We start from the raw sequence: 7,736 nt of genomic DNA, 5'->3' as shown, positions 1-7,736 counted from the left end.
CCATCAAAAATTGTGAATACCTCACCACAGGTTAATGAGAAGGGTGTGCTTGAAAGGATGAACTTAACTGCAATGTTGTATTGGAGAGAGTCTCGGTCTTAAATCATTTTCCACACACAGTCTGTGCTGTATTTAGTTTTCATGCTAGTGAGGGCTGAGAATCCACTCTCACATAGGTAAGTGGTTGCAAAGGGTATCAGTCTCTTAACATGCACAATTTGCCAAGGCAGGATACTCTGAGCGCAGCCCTGTCCAGAAATAATGGCAGTGGATTCTGATATAAATTCAATTTTCACAGAACCGCTTGTTGCAATTTCACTGCCCATATCATTGCATAATGCAGCAAATACACGAGAGTTTGCTTTAACAAAGTTAACCATTTTCACTGTGGTGTCGAAAACATCTTTCATGCTGTCAGGCATTCCATGGGCAGCAAGAGCCTGCTTGCACATGCGTTACCACTCCACTATGTCTCCTTGTCATGGCTTTTGCGCCATCAGTACATATACCAACACATCTTGACCACTTTTTCTTTTTTCCATTTGATGTCACAAAGCTGTCCAGTACTTTACAAATATCCTCTCCTGTTGTCCTGGTTTCCAGTAGTCTGCAGAAGAGGATGTCAGACATCTTCCAGAAGCTGTGCCAGGCCCGCCACGTCTGCTGTAACACATAGAGTTCACTGGGTTGTATTCAAGCAGTAATTGTTTCAAAACATCTCCTGCAATGTCAATGATGTGTCGTGAAACGGTGTTGTTTGATGAAGGAATTGTTTGTATAGTTTTTTGGGGGCCTTTTCCCCCAGCATTGTCCCAGCCATATCCGAGGCAGCAGGAATAATTAAGTCCTCCACAATCATATGGGGCTTGCCTGTCCTAGCCACTCATTAGCCACTCAGTAGCTCACCATATAAGACACTTCTAGCCCCCTTTTATTAATGGTATCTGTTGATTTTATACATGTTTATTCTTCGAAAGTCGTCTTAATTGTCGCTCAAAAAACTCCCGTGTCTTATTTTTCAAATTGGCATGTTTCGTTTCTAAATGTCTGCGCAAGAGTGAAGGTTTCCCACGAGAGAGTAACGGTTAATGTGATTGGATGGTCATTATTTGACAGTGTTGTTATTTCACTGAGCACTTGATGGTTGAATTTTATTTTTGGCAGTGAAACGACGCTAGTCGGGCGAGAAAAAAAACATCACCCAAATGTATAGCCCCGTTGGAAAATCTAAATGGGACTGTTTGAAAATGCGAATCACATTTTTCTTTGGCGTACCCCGGACGTCATGGTGCGTACCCTTTCTTGAGAATAGCCGTTTTACGCTATATTATTTCAAGGCTATAGCGTGAAAATACATATTTATTTATTTTACCTTTTGTGAATGTGTCACACTAGGCTGGCAGGAATATTAAGCGCCCAGCATTTATAAACATTGTTGTTTTAAATCATTATAGTCTAGACATTGCGAATATAGGCTGTGACTTAGAATTAACTTTTAGAAACGTGAGTGGCCAACGTCTGTGGCTTCAGGCTCATGCGATGGTGCCTACTAGAGAGCAGGCTAGCAGCGGCGAATACCGTCTCCGCGCTTGCAGAGCCAGTGGTGATGCTAAACACCCTTCAGGCCAATCTTGCCAGGCTGAGCATTAATGCGGATATATATTTTTTCAATAGGTAGGCCCAAAGATTTTTCGGTAAAAAAACCCTATCAAAACGGAAAGCTTATTGAAAGAGGTAACATATCAGGCCTATTGTGTAGATAATAGGATGAAAATGAACTCTACTTTTAAGAACATATTTTTGTTGTTTCTCAACAATTTTCTACAATAACACTAGTGTAACGGATGTGAAACGGCTAGCTTAGTTAGCGGTGTGCGCTAAATAGCGTTTCAATCGGTTGCGTCACTTGCTCTGAGACCTTGAAGTAGTAGTTCCCCTTGCTCTGCAAGGGCCGCGGCTTTTGTGGAGCGATGGGTAACGATGCTTCGAGGGTGACTGTTGTCGTTGTGTGCAGAAGGTCCCTGGTTCGCGCCCGGGTATGGGCGAGGGGACGATTTTTAAAAATTATACTGTTACACTAGCAACCAATCAAGCTCCTTTCCGTTAGCATGTGCACGTAGGACACCATCATGCTTTCGGGGTGCGTGTCTTCAAATTCCACAATAATTTAGTTGTGGACACGACATCACCGCACTCTCTCTCTTGCTCTTGGTCCTCATTTTTGTAAGTCACCTTGATTTTGCACATGTTTTGATCAGTTTCTTTATGATAATATTTAACGAACTCCATGACAGTAGCTAAAGCAAGGGGCTATAGCAGCACACAAGTAGACTTTAAATGCATGCTGGGCCCGGGCATGCCCAGAGCGAGCGAGTGAAGTGAATTGAGCACTACTGGAGCTAAATTGGAGCGGACGAGAAGGCGACGATCCAGCCTTTGGGAAAACTCACTCTGGCTTCAGTCAAATTGGGCACGCTCTGCTCCGCTCATATACTCTTTAAGAGTTACACAGCAAATTAGAAAATACTTTTACATCAGTAGTTCTGCATAACATGTTATGTGATTTGAATGAGCTAAGTGGTAGGCTATTATGTCTTCAATGCCTTATCTGATTATCATTTTATGTACAAAGTTTAATTGAGATTTGTTTTCGATTGTCTTACAAGTGATTAGGGTTTCAAAGGGTATATTGCTGGTAACCTCTGCAAACTTTGAAAAAAAAAAATGTAATCGTATCACATGACATCTAGTGTCCTTTTTGGGTACTTGAGTTTATGACAGGTGTCTAATTATCTCTGGCCCTCAAGATTATTACAAAAATAATATAATGACTAAGCTGTAAAACTTTATCCTAAATATAAACCATTAACTTGGTGAATACTGTTGGTGTTTAATAGGATTTCAACATGAAATGTGCAAAACAAAGGATATATGTCAATATGTCTTTGTTTTAAATGTTTTGGCACAAATGGTGGCAGTTGTGAAAACAAATCAATAGTTGGAAGAGTTGCAGAGTTAATTGAAATAATGCCATTGTTAATTAGATTTGATTGATTAATTAGGCTATTTTCTCTTTATGCATATGGTATATCTAATAGAAACTCATGGACATGGAAAGCAAAAAATATATACTATATATGTGTATATATACAGTACCAGTCAAAAGTTGACACCTATTCTTTCCAGGGTTTTTATTTGTACTATTTTCTACATTGTAAAATAATAGTGAAGGCAAAACTATGAAGTTACACATATGGAATCATGTAGTAACCAAAAAAGTGTTGAACAAATTAAAATATATTTGAGATTCTTCAAAGTAGCCACCCTTTGCCTTGATGACAGCTTTGCACACACTTACGAGCCTGGCAATTCAATGCAAGGTGCCCTCAAATCAAATGTATATAGCCCTTCTTACATCAGCTGATATCTCAAAGTGCTGTACAGAAACCCAGCCTAAAACCCCAAACAGCAAGCAATGCAGGTGTAGAAGCACGGTGGCTAGGAAAAACTCCATAGAAAGGCCAAAACCTAGGAAGAAACCTAGAGGAACCAGGCTATGAGGGGTGGCCAGTCCTCTTCGGGCTGTGCCAGGTGGAGATTATAACAGAACATGGCCAAGATGTTCAAATGTCCATAAATGACCAGCATGGTCAAATAATAATAATCACAGTAGTTGTCAAGGGTGCAGCAAGTCAGCACCTCAGGAGTAAATGTCAGTTGGCATTTCATAGCCGATCATTAGGAGTTTCTCTACCTGTCTCTAGAGAGTTGAAAACAGCAGGTCTGGTAGCACGTCCGGTGAGCAGGTCAGGATTCCATAGCTGCAGGCAGAACAGTTGAAACTGGAGCAGCAGCACGGCCAGGTGGACTGGGGACAGCAAGGAGTCATCATGCCAGGTAGTCCTGAGGCATGGTCCTCCGAGAGAGAGAAAGAAAGAGAGAATTAGAGAGAGCATACTTATATTCACACAGGATCACGGATAAGGCAGGAGAAGTACTCCAGATATAACAAACTGACCCTAGCCCCCCGACACAAACTACTGCAGCATAAATACTGGAGGCTGAGACAGGAGGGGTCAGGAGACACTGTGGCCCCATCCAATGATACCCCCGGACAGGGCCAAACAGGACGGATATAACCCCACCCACTCTGCCAAAGCACAGCCCCCACACCATTAGAGGGTTATCTTCAACCACCAACTTACCATCCTGAGAGAAGGTGGAGTATAGCCCACAAAGATCTCCGCCACAGCACAACCAAAGGAGGGGCGCCAATCCAGACAGGAAGATCACGTCAGTGACTCAACCCACTCAAGTGATGCACCCCTCCTAGGGACGGCATGAAAGAGCACCAGTAAGCCAGTGACTTAGCCCCTGTAATAGGGTTAGAGGCAGAGAATCCCAGTGGAGAGAGGGGAACCGGCCAGGCAGAGACAGCAAGGGTGGTTCGTTGCTCCAGAGCCTTTCCGTTCACCTTCACACTCTTGGGCCAGACTACACTCAATCATATGACCCATTGAAGAGAGGAGTCTTCAGTAAAGACTTAAAGGTTGAGACCGAGTCTGCGTCTCTCACATGGGGAGGCAGACCATTCCATAAAAATTGAGCCCTATAGGAGAAAGTCCTGCCTCCAGCTGTTTGCTAAAAATTTACACAAATCAGACACGGACATTATTGTATTAGCTCGGTTTTACGGCTCTTTATTTATTTTTTTAAACAAAGGGAAAATAATAGGTCCTCCAGCATATCATCTTCTGTGCTTGCTGTATCCTGTGGGGAACAAAACCGAACTCCCTCTTTTATCTCTTGTACTGAGCATGACTATACAGAAGTAACCTCTCTTCCCCAGTCCCCACCCCCATATACTGCCCTTTTGGCAGCTTTGTGGTACTCGTCCAGCTGGTGAGCAATCAGCCCCTTGGTTACTCACCAACCACAATCAGCCCCAATTAGTCCTGGCTGTAGAGCCCTTCGAGACCTGGCACGTCCAGCAGAGAGACCCATCGCCGCGTGATGTCGACTCCATCTGTCACCAGGCCTCGACAAGTCTCCCCCTGGTGGCCAACCTGCGGTACGCCACAATCCCTAATCCCTAACTAGTTTTCTCTCCTCTCTGAACCTCTGCCTATATTCCAGACATCATCATGATCACCCACCCATATGCCACTGAGTCTGCTGTCCTGCACCTGATGGTCAACGTACTGAATACAGTTGTAGGTATTATTTATTTTCTGCTGTAGTAGAATATAAATTAATTGATAATGCCAGAGAAGCCGTTTTTTTTTGGAGGATGTATGGGCACGGGTTCATCTCGGGCCGGCAAACAGTGCCAATATATCCACAACACCGAGGGCATTATCACTTTTATTCAACGGGTTGCCAACGTATCAAATAATGATTTACATGTTTTAATTTAAAAAATGTTATTTTGATTAATTTATTCATACTATTTCATCCTTCCACAAGATAAAGATATAGTCCCAACATAAATATAGGGTCGTTACCCATGTAGGCTGGTCGTTCGTTCTAAATGTTCCATTGCCACACTGGCTGGCAATGTTCTTATTGCTTGCTAGCTAGCCAACTACGGCTAACTTACAGTCATGTCAAACATTGCAGACAGAATAACAGCAAAATAGCTGCATTTGTGTTTAAGCTGTTTTTAGCTACATTTATTTACATACATCCATAACCATGAGCTTATGATACGCTTTCTCATCAGGACACTGTTGTTCAGAGGAGCAAGCCAACAACACAACTAACACAATCACGTCAAACTGAAGCTGGAAAGACGGCAAACTGGCTGAGTTTCGTTTGACCTGTTTTCTATTCACATTTCTTTGTATATATCCATAAAAATAATGCCAACTAGCTGAGAAAAGCTGCCTGCTTTTCTGTCTCGTCTCGACTCCCAAGTTCATTACTATGAGACAGCTGGAGACCGAATTTCAATATGGAAACAATGTTGCAAATGTCAGAGAGACAGACAGCAAGGTTTATACAACTCTTTTTTGTTGAAAATCAAATGCTAGTCTAAAAGAAATGGGATATAATGTCTAGGTGGTTTTTATAGTGGAGATCAAGTTTATAAATTGCCTGGCTGGGCTGATGAGACAGTGGATTGCGCTGAGAGATCAAACAGAGCAAATAGGCATATCACCGTCATAGCTTTAGCCGGTGGTAACTTGTGGAATACTCAAGGTTGTCAAAGTACTGAGTAAAGGGTCTCAATACTTATGTAAATGTGATATTTGTTTTTTATTTTTTAATACATTTGCAAACATTTCTGAATCTGTTTTTGCTTTGTCATTATGGGGTATTGTGTGTAAATTGATGAGGATATATTTTTTAAATACATTTTTAGAATGAAGCTGTAATGTAACAAAATGTGGAGAAAGTCAAGGGGTCTGAATACTTTCCGAATGCGCTATAGATTGCATTATTTTAAGTCTGGTTATGACCCCTACATAAGAGTGTCAAAACCTACCACACAAGGCATAACATTCCATTACACCATAGTCTACTTGTCAACAGTATGTTTATGTTATTTGAAACATATTAAATTGTAATTGTAATTGTGCACATGTTGATTTCAGACATGCACCTACCCCACTACCACTGCTCTGTTGCTGATAACTGGGATGAATGCAGGAGCAGATTTCCGGAGCAGCACAAGAGACCCTCTTTGTGACTGATGACTGACATAAGGGCATGTACGTGATAGGCCTATATGGCTTGTATGATTATGATGGTCATAATGCTTCTTGTCAAAGTGTATTTTCTACAAGTTATTTAAAATCTGATGACAAAAACATGCCTGTAAAGGCTTCATTACAACAACAAAGGACTTAAAAACAAACTTTTAAAACGGAAGGAAAGTTCTTGGCAAGGCAAAAACACATTTGAATAAATGTGGGTTTTGACAGTTATGTAGGGGTCATAACCAGCAATAAAATAATGCAAAATATGTCACAACAGGTGTAAATATATTGGTCATGACAGTGTTATGGCAGGTTATGTCAGCTGTTCTTACATATTATGACATGGTTATGACCATTGTGACGGCCCTGAATTTTTCTGAACCGTCTCAGTGCAGCTCCTTCCAATAGGGCGCTTTCCCTTTAATTCCCAATTAAATAGCCAGCATCAGCTGCACGAAAGTGGGGTTGTGATGGAGACGTGCATGAGGATGTGTTCAACCCTCAGTTCCGAAGCTTCTCTATTCCGTTTGTTTTGTTGCCGTTAAACGTGTGTTTTGTAGCCTAAGAGAGTTTACCCAGGATCGGATCCACTCTTCGCGTCCCTGGACTACACCTCTCCGTTCTTCGTGGCCTTTCTCCGCTGGAGATCTATTGGCGGATTGGATTGTCTGACTGACCGACTGACTACCACATTTTTGTATACGGTATTTCATTTGTTTGGATGTGATGTATACTGTGATTTGTGTAGTTAGTGGTAGTTGAGGACTTAATTAAGAGTTGATCCGCTTTAAGGTTCTGTGGTAAAGTAATTGTTATATTGATTGTATGTTTAATACTGGGTTTACGCTACACGGAATGAACGGACAAACATCGCGTGACAAAAGTCACCTGAGTTCACTGAACTCCTTTACCGGGCAGGCCTCTTTTTAGGCCCGAGGTACAGGACATTTCTGGAGGAACCAGAACTCATTGTGATATTATTATATGTGTGTGTGTAATCATTGTTGTTGCTAATACAACCCACGCAACAGAATA

This window comes from Oncorhynchus keta, chromosome 21 (assembly GCF_023373465.1).
Source record: "Oncorhynchus keta strain PuntledgeMale-10-30-2019 chromosome 21, Oket_V2, whole genome shotgun sequence".
In the NCBI taxonomy this organism is placed as follows: domain Eukaryota; kingdom Metazoa; phylum Chordata; class Actinopteri; order Salmoniformes; family Salmonidae; genus Oncorhynchus; species Oncorhynchus keta.
Note: the sequence above shows the minus strand (reverse complement) of the source record.